The sequence below is a fragment of the Arvicola amphibius genome, chromosome 18, assembly GCF_903992535.2.
Source record: "Arvicola amphibius chromosome 18, mArvAmp1.2, whole genome shotgun sequence".
Taxonomy (NCBI): domain Eukaryota; kingdom Metazoa; phylum Chordata; class Mammalia; order Rodentia; family Cricetidae; genus Arvicola; species Arvicola amphibius.
The window spans coordinates 22,356,852-22,372,481 of NC_052064.1; positions in this window are offsets into that span (position 1 = coordinate 22,356,852).

Below are 15,630 nucleotides of genomic sequence, written 5' to 3' on the forward strand. Positions count from 1 at the left end.
TCAAATGCAAACTGTCCTTAGCCCAATTTATATTCCGTTCTCTAAACTGGGTAGTGAACACACATTTTCCTAGTGCTTTATAGTGTCGCAGTAGCTGAACTCCTTTGGAGCATTTGAGACAGTTGTATCTTATTGTGAATTCTATTTTGAAAGCGACATCATTGGGAAAAATGTTCCTTTGCGGTGTCATGGGCTCACTGACGCAGGAAAACACAGCCCCTGCATTCTGCCTGCAGTTACTCTTCACTGCTGTATGTCTGCCGTATAAAAATGCATGTTCTCGAAACTGCTAAGCATTTACAGTTTTTTTTGGGGGGGGGCAGGAAAAACCTTCAGATGCAAGCAGATACTCACTCACACAATAAATGACAGTACAAATAACCAGGTAAAGTAGCCTTGTTTCTCTTTCGGTATTTCCATGCTCATCTCTTTACATTTCTCTATGCATGTTCTGTATATACAAGTTCATTGCACTGAAGATTTTTTATATTTAACATTCTTTTAATTTCTGCAATTTAAAGAAATCATGAAAAACATTCTCTCATGATACTGAATTCCCTGTGAAATCTCTGTTCAATTGTCTATTAGAATCACTGTATTTCAGGGTCAGCACAATGACTGGGCAGATAAAGATGTTTATGATGGGAACCTGACTTCAGTCTCTGGGAAACCATCCATGTAAGGGCAGAAGGAGACGACATGTTTCTCTGGCTTTCACATGCACAGTGGGGCTCAGGGTTCCATATCCAACATGGATAGGCACACCCATTAAAGATAGCCTACTTTTAAAGAAAAAAAAAAGAATTGCATCTTGTAGTACCCACACAACACTTTTTGCATAGATTTTTAAGTTAATTATTTTTAATATTTTTCACATACTTTTTGATCAAATTCTTTATCTTTCCAAAATTCCTCCAAGATCTCTCCCAGTTTTCTTCACACCCAATTTCATGTCCTTTCTCCCTCCCCTCCTTTCTCTCTCCCCAAAAAATGTAAATTCAAAAGAACAAACACATCAACCCAACAAGAAAAAAAATACCAAAACAGAACACAGCAAAAGCTGTCTTTTGCCCTCTCTCTCTCTTTCTCTCTCTTACACACACATGGGCACACACGTAGACACACACATAGGCACAAACACACTAAATCCATAAAAACACAAAATCATAAACTATATTGTACAAGCAAAAGAAAACACAGGTAAAACGTGCCTAAACAAAGCATTATGGGCTGGAGAGATGGCTCAGTGGTTAAGAGCATCACCTGCTCTTCCAAAGGTCATGAGTTCAATTCCCAGCAACCACATGGTGGCTCACAACCATCTGTAATGAGGTTTGGTGCCCTTTTCTGGCCTGCAGACACACACACAGACAGAATATTGTATACTAAATAAATAAAAAAAAAAGCATTATGGTACCTAAAAAGGCTCCAAAAATACCTCTTTTCTAAAGCAGGTCTTAGCATTTTTAGAAACCTCTACACTGATTTCCATAGTCCTGCACAAGTCTGAACTCCCACTGGGACTGAATCAATGTTCCCCTTATGCCACATCCTCACTAGGCTGGATGGCCATTTGTTGTTTGATTATGACCCTTCTGACAGGCACCAAATGAAGTATCAAAGTAGTTTTGATTTGCATTTTCCTGATTGCTTAGACTATTGAACATTTCCTTAAGCGCTTCTCAGCTGTTTGTGTTTTATTGTTTGTGAAATCTCTGTTTCGATGGATACCCCATTTTATAACTTGTTTATCTGTTTTCCCAATGTCCAGCTTTTTTAATTCTTTGAACATTTTGAGAATTAGTCCTCTGTCAGACGTGTAATTGATAAAGATCTCCTTCCCATTCTGTAGCTTACAGGTTTGTCCTGTGATATTTTGTTTGTGTTTTAACAGATAAAGCTTGCCTGAAGATTAGAGTTCAGAGCTAAGCCACTAGAGGCCAGGGAGTGGTGGCATGCACCTTTAATTCCAGAACTCAAGAGACAGAAGCCGGCAGATCTTTGTTAGTTGAAGGCCACCTTGGGCTACAGTCTATAAGAGAAACAGAGCTCACACAAAGGTGATCCCAGTACTTGGGATCCCGTGCCTTTAATCCCAGCACTAGGGAGATGGCGACAGGAGTGATCTGGCTGGGCAGAGAGAGGAATGTAAGGCTGGAGGAGACAGGAGCTCATTGCATTCTGAGAATGCAGTCTGAGGCAGGAGTCTGAAGCAGTATGTCTGAGGAGTCAGTCTGAGGACAGGATTGCGTTTAGTCTGAGGAGTTGGTAGAGGTAAAAGGTCTCTACTGACTGGTTGCACTGCTTCTCTGATCTTTCAGCTTTCACCCCCTAACATCTCAATCCAGGTTTTATTAAGAACAGTTCGAATTTGTGCTATAGTGCTTTCTGCCATGAAGAAGCTTTTTAATTGTGAGGTCTTATTTATTTATTATGGATCTAAGCGCCTGTGCTATCCATGGATGTTGTATAAAGAGAGCCTTTTCCTGAGCCACTGAGCTCAGAACTATTCGCCAATTTCTCTTCTATTCCATTCACTGTGCATGCTTTTATGTTGAGGTCTTTCAGGCATTTGAAGTTGAGTTTTGTGAAGGGTGATGGAAATGGATCAAGTTACATTCTTCTACATGTAAGCATTCAGATTGATCAGCATCATTTGGTGAAGATGCTGTCTATTTTCCAGTGTATAATTCTTGCTTCTTTGTCAAAACTCAGGTTCCTGTTAGGGTGTAAACTCATGTCTGGGTCTTCAATTTGATTCCACTCACTGATCCATGTGTCTGTCTGTAGGCCAATATTATGCTGTTTTTATTATTATAGCTTTGTAGTAAAATTTCTGATCAGGGATGATGATATTTCCAGCAGTTCTTTGATTATTCAGGTGTGTTTTTTCTATCCTGGGACTTTTTGTGTTTCTAATGAAGCTGGAAATTTTCCTTTCAAGTTTTGTGAAGCATTATGTTGGAATTTTAATGAGGATTGCATTGAACCTGTAGATTGCTTTTGCTAGGGCCATTTTCACTATAATAATCCATGATCCATGAGCACAAGAGATCATTACATCTTCTGATATCTTCTTCAGTTTCTTTCTTTATTATCTTAGCATTTTTATAAAACAAGTCACTTGATTAGTTAGAATTATACCAAGATATTTTTGAGGCAATTGTGAAAGTCATTGTATCTCTGATTTCTTTTTCAGTTTGGGGGTTTTGTATATTAATTTTGTATTTTTCTATTTTGATGAATTTGTGTATCAGCTTTATGAGTTTTCTGGTTGACGTTTTAGTGTTATTTATGCATATGTCTTATCATCTGAAAATAAAGGTTTTTTTGCCTTTGTCCTCTTCTACTGTGTCCCCCTGATCTCCTTTGGCTGTCTTATTACTGTAGCTAAGACTTCGAGTACTATTTGAATAGGCATGGAGAGGGTGGATAACCATATTTTATTCATGATTTTTTTTGAAATGTTTTGAGTCTCTTTCCATTTAGATTGATGTTAGTTGCGGCCTTACTGTAAATTGAGTTTATTATATTGAGTTATGTCTCCTTTCCCCCTAGTCTTTCCAGTACTTTCATGAGGAAATGGTGTTAGATTTTGTTAAAAGCCTGCCCGGGTGTTAACACTCAGGAATTCAAGTCAGCAGTAATGCTCTGGGGGAACTTCTACACCTGAATCTCTAGGATAAAGCCTACTTGATCATGATGGATGAATTTTTTTGAACTCTTGTATTTGGTTTGCAAGTATTTTATTTATAACTTTTGCATCTATGTTCATGGAAAAAACCATAATTTTATTTTTTTTCTTGGTTCTTTGTGTAGATTCAGTGTCAGGGTATTTGTGACCTCATAAAAAGTGCTGGGCAATGCCCCTTTTGTTTCTATTTTGTGAAATAAATCGAAGATTATTAGTGATAGTTCTTTTTGAAGGCTTCTAATTCATTTAGGGCTGTGGATTTATTTAAGTTGCTTATCTGATATTGGTTTTACTTCTGTTGGTGGTATCTATAAAGAAAATTTTCCATTTAAGTTTTCCAATTTGGTGGAATACAAATTTTTAAGTATGTCCTTATAATTCTTTGGATGCCAGATAGTTTCTCTTTCTTTTTATTGAAAATGGATTCTTCTCTCATACATATATCTGGACCACAGTTTCCCCGCCCTGCCACATCTCGAGGTTCTCTCCAACCTCCCCTCTGTCCTAGATGACTACCCATCCATTTTCTCTTTCAGAAAAGAGCATGCCTATAAGAGACAACAGCCAAATAGGACAAAAGAAGACACAATAAGTCAAGGCAAAAGCCCATTTATTGGAGACCTCCAGTTTAGACTCTCAGCATAATGTCTGACTATGGGTCTCCTCTGTACCTCTTCCCATCTGCTGCCAGAGGAAACCTCTCTAATGATGACTGAATAAGGCATTGCTCTATGAGTATAGCAGAATATCACTAGGACTCTCTCTCTCTCTCTCTCTCTCTCTCTCTCTCTCTCTCTCTCTCTCTCTCTCCCTCCCTCCCTCCTGTTCTCTCTTTCTTCTTCTTTTTTTTAAATCTGTGAGGATATCCCCAATGAGGACTTCTAGTAATGGAGCTTATGGAATTGGAATTGGCCATCTTTTGTATCCAGGCAAGGCTTCCAGTTTTAAGCCTGGGTTATATTCAGTTGACTTTTTGACTGGGGTAGTACCATGGAGTTTCTTAAACAACCCAGGCTGAAGCTATGGCAGAAGGTAACTCTCTGAGAACTGACAACAGGGCCCCATTTATGAGGACAACATTCACCGAACTTACTGAAAGTAGAGAGCTCAATGTGGTGGCTACTTGGAACCTTCGCACTTGCGTAATAGTCTCTTTGGCACAAGAAGGTACGCTACAGGCTTTGTAAAGAGAAATCTGGACCCCAAGCCAGTCTTAAAACCCTTGCCCTATAATCTGTTCTAGCTACAATATATGCAGGGGCAGTGGTGGTGTAGAACTTGTGGGAGCGCTCAACCAATGCTTGGTTTAACTTGAGTCCCATGCCAAGAGAGGGAAGTTCATTCCCACTTTGCCTGAATGGACAGAAGCTGGAGACTGGATAGCCCAGAGACCAAACACAACTGGAAAAAAGAAAAGGAACAGAAGAAATTATTGTGGCTAGCAGCCCCAAGGAATGAAGAAAGACTGGAAGAATGGGGAGGAGTGAGGGAGTCCACAGGAAGAAAATAACTGGGTCTACTACACGTTTGAATGGAGTCCACTGGGAGTGGAGGTGGGAGAGGAGAGTTCCCATCAGTTGCTCTGCTACTGAGCTGGGGACGACAATGGAGGGCAAGAAGAGTAGAGATTGTCGTCCTGAGTACCTGTATGGTGTACCCATTGCTTTTCCATGTAGAAAATGTTTCTAGGTATTGACTGAGGACAAAAAGGGGTGGGGGAAGGGAGGGAAGCTTGGTCTGCTGCTAGGTTTCGTGGAGTCTACAGGAAATAAAACTTTCTTCAAATGGACACAGTAAAGTTGTTTGATAGATTGTCAACATATGTAGGACTAACATTTCAAAAGGTTCACAAATGCAAGAAGAGCCTGTGTTAATTAATATTCTCAACATGTAGTTGCTTCGAGAAAACACCTGTGAGCTTCCCAAAGCACATAAATGTCAGTGCTTGAAACACTGTGGGTTTCATTATCATAAATAAGGGAAAAGGCAACCAATAAAACCCCCACTGCACGGTGAACCTTAGTGACTGCTCTCTTTTTGGGAAGGACCCACATTATCAGGAAGTTTGAAGAAGAACCCAAGGAAAATGAAAAAAGTGGACTTAACTTTCTTACACTTTTAGGCAACTGAGTTAAGAGATGGTAGCTATGTTTAGGATAGCTTAGCTCTTACCTTGAGGACTCACGTATTGTGTATGGGAAGACTGTTGCCTGCACTGAAAACTGGTAACCGAGATGATTACTGACTAACTATGTCCTCCTGGTATGTTATTATCTTTGATGATCTAGTATAATTGCTTCTCACAGAAATCTAAGGAAGCTGTCAGATTCACACATTTTAAACAGGAAAGTATTTCAAAAGATTGAAGAATGTTTAAAATCCTTCTAAAGGATGATGGAAAAAAAAACTTACATTTAAAAACTGAAAAAAGGAGAAGACTATAAATGTGATATAAATAAAATTATTCTCCTGTTTTTGTATAAATTTTGACTTTTTTATCACAGTTTTTATTCATTGTCTACATACTCATGTTATGTGTGCCATTACTCTCTGCACAAAGCTTAGATATTATAAAGCATAGAATTCTCAGTGTCATTTTTTTTTTCAGAAATTAATACAGCAGCCTTATAAACTGGAAGATTTTCTAACTTAAATACAGTAGGTGTGTGTGTGGGTGTGTGTATTCATATGTATGTTTTCCATGTTTGCATGAAGAGAGTTCTGTGCAATTTCTATCTGTAAAGCTCTTGCTACGCCATACATCCAATAGTTGTAGTTTTGGAAAGCTACACATAAATGCCTAAAACTAATCTATGTTTACTCTATAGAGCGAAGATGTTCACATTACTCAGCAGTCTCTGCTGTGTCGTTGACACAGTCTTACATTTTCAAACATCCTCAGCAGCCATCAGTGTCAATGAATTTATTCTCTAGCCAGGAGGACCTTTTATTTAATAGTATTGGATTTACTTACATTAATCACATCTGCAACAAGGTACAACCAGTTTCTCAGAAGACATTGAGAAAAACCCCAGTCCTCTACTTTACCTCCCAGTATGAGAGATATCTGAGGAGGACATCTGTTTTCTGATAAACATCCCTCTAGAGGGCATATTGCTGTTTGGCTCACAGGCAGATGTTAAAATGGCATGAGCCTGTATAGATTAAGGCAGAGCTTACACCACCTTCCAGAGCACAGCAATATTTTTTGCTCTGTGATTTTTTTTAACCAAATGGAGGGTCTAAAACCCAAGTGACTTTTAAGTAATTTGAAATTATGTTAAAACTTTGTTCTCCCATCTGTAATGAATGAATAATTTGTTTTCTTTATTGTTTCCTGTAAGAATGCAGTTCTGTTTTGTCTCGTTGACTGTGTCCTTTGCTTTACCGAAGCTTCTAGGTTTCGGGAGGTCCCATTAATTAATTGTCACTCTCAGTGTCTGTGCTACTGGGGTACTATTTAGGAAGTGGTTTCCTGTGCCAATGCATTCAAGTGTACTTCCCACTTTCTCTTCTATCAGGTTTAGTGTGGTTGGTTTTGTGTTGAGTTCTTTGGTCCTTTTGGTCTTGAGTTTTGTCAATGGCAATAAATATGGACTTATTTTCTTCCTTCTACATGTTGATATCCAGTTAAACCAGCACAATTTGTTGAATATGCTTTCTTTTTATTTTATATTTTTTGTTTCTTTGCCAAAAAATCGGGTATTAGTAGGTGGGTAGATTGATATCCAGATTTTTCATTCAGTTCTATTGGTTCTTCTGTCCATTTTTATGCCAAAACCGGGCTGTTTTCAGTACTGTAGCCCTGTAGTAGAGTCAGGGATTGTGATACCTCCAGAAGTTCCTTTATTGTACAGGATTGTTTTGGCTATCCTGGGTTTTTTGCTTTTCAATATGAAGTTGAGTAAAATGGCAGCCTACAGCATGGGAAAAGACCTTTGCCAACCCCACATCAGACAGAGGGCTGATCTTCAAAATGTACAAAGAACTCAAGAAATTGGTCATCAAAAGATCAAAAATTCCAACACAAAACGGGGTACCTACCTAAACAAAGAACTCTAAACAGAGAGATCTAAAATGGCTGAAAGACACTTAAGGAAATGCTCAACATTCTTAGCCATCAGAAAAATGCAAATCAAAAGAACTCTGAAATTCCATCTTTCATCTGTTAGAATGGCCAAAATCAAAAATATTGATGACAGTTTGTGTTGGAGAGGATGTGGGGTAAAGGGAATACTCCTGTATTGCTGGTGGGAGTGCAAACTGGTACAGACACTTTGGAAATCAGTATGGTGTTTTCTCAGAAAATTAGGAAAAACCTACCTCAAGACCTAAAAGATGCTCAATCATGACACAAGGACATGTACTCGACTATATTCATAGCAGCATTGTTTGTCATAGCCAGAACCTGGAAACAACCTAAATGCCCCTTGACTGAAAACTGGATAAAGATGTGACATATTTACACAGTGGTACTACACAGCAGAAAAAATAACATCTTGAAATTTGCAGGCAAATGGATGGATCTAGAAAACATCATACTGAGTAAGGTAACCCAGATCCAGAAAGACAAATATAATATGTACTCACTCATCAATGACTTTTAGACATAAAGCAAAGAAAAACCAGCCTATAATTCACAGTACCAGAAACCTAGACAACAAAGAGGATCCTAAAAGATACATGCATGATTTAATCTACATGGGAAGTAGAAAAATGCAAGATCTCCTGAGTAAATTGGAAGCATAGGGATCTTGGGAGAGGACAGAAGGGGAGGGAAAAAGAAGGAAAATGAAGAAAAATATATAGTTTAATAAAAACAACAATAACAAAAAACAAGAAACAAAAAAAAAATACCAAAAAAGCAAAAAAGGAAATTCAAGGTTAAGAAAGCATTATGCAATCTACAAAAAAAGAATTTAATTCTGCTGACACAGTAATTGTCCATATAGACCATATACCATGAAAGAATAAAATTATTAATGTTTAAGTGCTAATCACCTTTCCTCTGTTTTCCTTTTGCCTGCAACAGGAGGTGTGTATATGTTTATATCTGTGTGTGTGTGTATTGTATGTGTGCATGTGTGTGTATGTGTGTATGTTTGTATGTGTGTGTGTATGCATGAGTGTATATGTGTGTATGTGTGTGTATGTGTGTATATGCATGAGTGTATATGTGTGTATGTGTGTGTATGTGTGTGTGTATGCATGAGTGTATATGTGTGTATGTGTGTGTATGCATGAGTGTATATGTGTGTATGTGTGTGTATGCATGAGTGTATATGTGTATGTGTGTGTATGTGTGTATATGCATGAGTGTATATGTGTGTATGTGTGTGTATGTGTGTGTGTATGCGTGAGTGTATATGTGTGTGTATGTGTGTGTGTATGCATGAGTGTATATGTGTGTATGTGTGTGTGCATGCATGAGTGTATATGTGTGTCTATGTATGTATATGTGTGTGTATGTGTGTATGTGTGTGTGTATGCATGAGTATATATGTGTGTGTATGTGTGTGATGTAAGCAAGGAACTCTACTCTGATTTTCATCATTTTTATACCGGTGGGGAAGAAAGAACAAAGACAAGAACCATATATGATTGAAGAAACAGGTTGATTTATGTAAGAAAATCAAGCATAAATGCAAGAAATAGTAAAACTGAGATGAAGGGCGCTGAAAGAAAGACATGGGAAATGAATCTGAACTCTGCTCAGAAGTTCCTGGAAATGCACTTCAGGTTGGGCACCTCTCCAAGCTGGTTTTGACAGGGCATTAATGTGCCACAGCTGTGTTACGAGTGCTGGAAATGTCAACACCCCTATGAAATAAGGGAGCAAGACAGAGCTCAGAGAAAGGCTGACTGGCAGATACATTGCAACAGATGCCCCGCAAACCCTTGAGGTTTTCTAATGCCGGAGCAAGTTATGTGAGCTGTCATTAGTCTGAATAAAATAGTCTGGACTTTGTAGCTGAGTGATAACTGTGCTCTGGCTCCCCTGGAAAGGGAATGTGACCTTTGGCAGCTTGCTCTCCTAATCCCAAGCAATCCCCAATGTTCTCCAGTGACTTTTTTTTGCCAGCATTCCAGCAGTCAGGCATGGAATCCTGAAAGGATTCTCAACAGAGAATATATCCAATTGTCATCCACAAAAGTTGAGACAAAATGAGAATCAATAGGAATATCAAAGAGAAGGAGAAGTATCCAGAATAAGTGGAAAACCTTAGGCTAGTTTCTAATCCCTCTTCTCTACCTCTGTGATTACCCCTGCTTTGCAATCCATCTTGACTTCTCAATCTAGTAAGCACCAGAGATTCTCAGATATTTCTGACCATCATCAGCATAGAGACACACCTAGTAGATGTTTGTGGCTGTTTTAACATGCCACTTTGTGATGGTTTGAATGAAAACGTCTCTCCCGACCATGTATTTGAAGCTAAAATTATGTAATGGAAAAAAGATAACATCCTCAACAAATGGTCCTGGTATAATTGGATGTCAACATGGAGAAGAATGCAAATAGATTCATACTTATCCCCATGCACAAAACTCAAGTCCAAATGGATTAAAGACCCCAATGCAAATCTGACCACACTGAACCTGATAGAAGAGAAAGTGGGAAGTAACCTTCAATGCATAGGCACAGAAGACCACTTCCTAAATATAACACCAGTAGCACAGACACTGAGAGCAACAATAAATAGATGGGACTTTCTGAAACTGAAAAATAATCCAAGTCTAATAACACTGTGATGGGTAAAGGACTTCTATTTTGTGCTAGCCATCCATCTTGGTATTTAATAGCTGTTTTCCTCTGACTCAAGTTTGGGGAAGGTAAGTTTCCAATAGCCCCAGTTCCTTGATCCCTACCCAGAAATGTGCAGCTGAGACCATCTGCTTCCTATGACAGGACTAACTGTGGATTTGGGCTTCTGTTACTTGTTTATGCAGATATCCAAGAACAACTTTAAGGTCACCTTGATCACCTAATCTCTGCAGAGCAGAATAGCTATTATAGTTTGCATCTTTAAATGCCTGGCCCCTCCCACATCTGGGCACACATCTCTGATTCAAGTTAGAGACTATGGCCTCGCTAACAGCGTTATTAAATTTGCTAAATATAATCTGGATTGATTCTGGGTTCCTTTTCCAGTGGTCTTGAACTCCATAAGAACACTTTTCCCACTAAACTTCTAACATCTTCTGAGACTCAAAAGTAATTTCTTTCCCCTCTACAATCAGTAAATGAAGTAGAATATTTTGATGTTATGTATTAAGAGGATTTGTGGAATGTTTATATCTGCCTTTTTTTCACTAAACAAATTCAAAGATTCTTAGTGTGCTTTTGAAAGTTAAGTTTCTAATACAAATCTTTTCAACAACTAATGGGGAACACAGATGTATAAAACCGCTATAAAAACTGGGTTTCCTTTCTATTCCTGTCTCTCTCATTAGTCTTCCAAGCATTTGGGTTGGTATTCTATGTGCTGGTCATGTTGGCCTTGTTCATTCCTACACCACACATGTTCATGGTCCATGCTTTTCTAACTCGATCGCTCTATTCTAAACTTCTAGTCTCTGATCACAACACACCCTACTCTTCCAAATGTGTCACTAAAGTCTTATTTAAGGCTGCACAAAATATTTTTGTCCTGTGACAGTTAATTTACGATCAGCTTGATGGGATCACAAGACACGTATACATTTGATTAAACATTCTTATGAATGTAAAGGTGAAGGTTTTCTGATGAAATTAACATTTATGTCAGTGAACTTAGTGAGCAAACTGACATCCAAACATAAGTGTCTCTCTTTCAGCCAGTTGAAGGCAAGATAGGAAAACCTGGAACATCACTGAGGATAAAGGACTTCCTTCTACACAGCTGCCTTAAATGGGTTAGCTGCCTTATCTTTGGCTCTTTAGGTTCAGAGAGAAATATGGCTCTTCTTGGATGCACAGCACATCAGCTTTGGGGCTAGATGTATACAAACAGAACTCCTGGTTCTTAGGCCTTCATCTGGAAAATTACCACTGCATATCAGTTCTCTCGATTCTCCAGTTAGTAGAATGAGATATCAGGACTTGTTAGCCCGCCTTACTTCAAAGCTAATTACTTATAGTAGTGTTGGTCTGAATCTATCATTGTTTCTGTTTGTCCTGAGAACTCTCACAGGCCACGAAAGCCCTTCTCATGAGAAAACTGGCTTGTACTTGTAACTACTGTTCATCGGCAAAACGAGAGATTTTTTTTGTTTTTTTTTTTTTTTAAATTTCATTTGGTTTTGTATATGTCTTGCTTGCTTCACACTGAAGTATTAGCATCTAAAGTTTTATTCCCAATAAAAGAAAACTGATGGTATAAAAGGCACATCTGTAAACAGTGAAGATTAAGAACATCACAGCGACTCCAGGTCTATGTAGAATAACGAAATAGGTGTAAGTGTGTGGCAGGGGAGAAAGAGCAAATAGGTGAAAGCTAGGTTTTCACATTATACAGCACAAGTATAGGTAGGATCACATACGAAGAATCATGAACATTGAACCAATACAGCCTGGTACTTTTTCCTTTTCATGTTGTCTTACTCACTGTTCTATTGTTGTGAGGAGACAGCATGACCAAAGCAATGCCGATAAAGGAAGCATTTAGTTGGAGGCTTGCTTACAGTTTCAGAGGTATTGTCCATTGTCACGTCGGCAGAAAGCATGGTAGCCTGTGGGCCGATGCTGGAGCAGTAGCTGAGAGCTGCACCTTCATCTGTAGGCAGAAAGAACTCTAGCCTTGTCATGAACTTTTGAAACCTCAAAGTCCCCCTCTAGTGAAATTCTGCCTTCAACAATACCATACCTCTTAATCCTTCTAATCATTTCAAATAGTGCCACTCCTGGTGACTAAGCATTCACATCTATGAGCCTGTGAGGGTCATTGTTATTCACACCACCACACAGGGGTACCTGCTTTCTGACTTCCCTTAGTCTCGCTGTTTTTCTCCTGGGTGCTCAAGGCTTGGTTAACCTATGGTGAGCATCAGTTTCCCACGTGATGCGATTTGAATGCTTCTTCTGGAAAGATGACACTTCCCTCACAGTTTGCCTGCTTCAGGCTCAAACTCATTGCTTTGCAGTCATCAGTTTTTCTAGAGCCTTTTGAGAAATTTGATGTGATGAACAGCACATGTACATCGTTTTCATCACGGACTGCCCAATAGAAATTTCATTAACTCTCTTATATGGAAAATAAGCAGATAATAAAAAATAATGATGACATAAAAGCAAGTAAGAAAGAACAAGAATAAAAATTAGTTTTGCATGGTAAATTAATTAGATAACTTTCCCCATTTTGTTCATAATCAGCCTATTCAAATAAATGATTTTAATGGCCTAATATAAAATAGAACTGGCAGCAACGATTTGCTAGAATACATAGTGAGACAGGAAATTTAACCATATGATAAAAAGAATTAGATAATTGAATCATTGCTTTTTAAAGTTGAAATATTAAAAATAATTTAACTTTTAAATTTTATTTTATTTGGTGGTGAGAATTCTGACGGACCCACTATACTTTTTAAGGTGCTTCCCATGACATGTTGCTGAATTTCCTTTGATCATTAAAATGCCTACCGAGTATTTATTGTTTCCCTTTCAAAGCAAGGAAAGCAGGTTTTATGGACACAAAAATCTGAGGTCGCTGAATAATCCTCACAAGTATTTCACTTTAAATTCCTTTAAAAGAGGATTAACTCTTCAGATGTGAGGCACATTCCAGACAGAAGAGAGGAATGCCCACTTAGATTAAATTAGAAGTGACGTAGGGAAAGAACTCTTTTGAAAAGCGTGTCTATGGAGGTGGGCTGAGTACTTCAGAGTTGGAGACAGAGTATACAATAGAGCCTTGTCGCGGTTCCTTCTGAAGATAAAAAGAAGAGAGTGTTAAATGGGTTACCATTTTTTAAAGCAAGAAAATTAGATATTGGCTCTTTAAAATTGAAAGTAAAAGTTTTCATACAATATATGCTGACCATGGTGTCCCTTCTCCGACCTCCTCCAAGATCTTCCCTACCTCCCCATTTATCCAAATATATCCCCTGAAGATAAGCAGGCAAAGGAAAATTACTAATCACCTCTTTATGTCTTCTCTTTATCTTGCCAGTGATAGTGGGAAAATAGTGTCCCCTGGAAGTACATGCCTACTGACTCCCGTAGAGCATGTAACAGAGAGTGGGAGCAGAAACTGGAGCTGTACTTCTGCAGGCTGGAAAAGCTCAGAGGTGCGAACAGTGGACATTACCAACTGGGATCCGCCACACACTTTGCACTGAGGGCGGTCTACACTAACACCTTATATTTATCTGTTTGTTTGTTGAGTTTTTATTTCCTTATATTTAATTTCTGTCTTCCAGACTTGTTTTATGCCTTCCAGTAGACATTTTGTTTGGGTAGACCTAGGAATTAAAGAATGACAGCAAAATTTCCTTAGTAGTTTATCTCTACCTGTGACTTGCAATGGCATTTCCAAGGGTAAGTCTAATAAATGCCAAATATATCTCAACCCTAAAAATATGCTGTGTCAACTCAAATAAAGAATAGAGAAAAGCGATAGGTTGATTTTGAATTGTAAATTGTTAAACTGAATTCATTGCTTGCTGTTAGCATTTGGTAAAGGTGTTGGCTTTCCTATATTTCCCTAGAATAATGAAGTCTTCACTTTACCCATATAAGCAGTATTTCCTAGAGTACCTTTGCAATCTGCCAGGAAATGCTTGGAGAAGCAGAAGAAACCCCTACCCATCCTGTTGCCAGACCCAGATGAAAACATAACCTCTAAGCATGAAAGGAAACCATTCTCAATAGCAGCAAAGCAAAGCAAGCTCATTCTTCAGGGTTTCAACTTTCTTTACGGAGCAATGGGGAGGTAGAGAAGCCATTAAATAAAGAGAGCTGTGCTATATTATCCAACAGGAAGTAACACATGGTGCCGATTTCCACAGAGACGGGAATAGCCAGACCAACTTGTAGGAGCTTCTCAATTTTCTGTTTTGTTTCAGAAATATAAACTCTGCTTTGAAATGATGTTAAATACAAATCCGTGCAGTAGTAACATGATACTGAAAGTATCCACAGCTTCTTGATCGGAGCAGACTGGAAACTATACTTAAATACAATTAAAAAATTTGATCACTGAGTCCCCATTGGGCAAGTTAGCTTGTCTCTTCCTTAAAAATAGCCATCAATTTATGAAAATAAACTTGTACAACAAAGTGGTCCTTCAATGTGTAGAAGCGGTTGGATCTGAGCATACAGATGGGGTAATAATATATATGACATTCTTTTAACAAATGGTGCTGTTTCTAGTGGATTTTACACTTTCTGTTCCCGATGTCATTTTCGCTAGTATAATTAAAAAGATTTGTAGGGTAGCAGACGGGTGTACACAGCTACCACTGAAGTTCCTACAGCTCTAGCCAATTTAATGAGGGAAGAAGGAAAAATACAACTAAGAGATAAAACATTTACTTAGTTAGCTAGTTATTTCTGCATATGGTAAGCGATCATACGAAAGGGGCGTTCCCAGAGAAGAAATAATAACAACACCTCTCACTAAATCTTCTGTGAGGCTGATTAACATATGGGGACTGGGGATGTCAATGGCTGGGAGCAGGGAAGGTTGACATGTTGCCTAAGCAGAGCCTGGTTACAGTTTATCTTGATCTGCCCTTAGCTGCCTTAATAGCCACTGCTTGCCCCTTTGACTGACTTCAAATCCCTGTCACTATCATGTGAAACCTTTCAGAATGTATCCAGGTAACAAACCGCGTACCTCCACAAGTCAAAGGATAAATATGTCACGAACCAGCATCTGATGCCACAGTAGAAATTTGCCTGATTGACTGTGTTCATCTCTCTGGTATTTTCACAAATAAATGTTTTGTTTTTT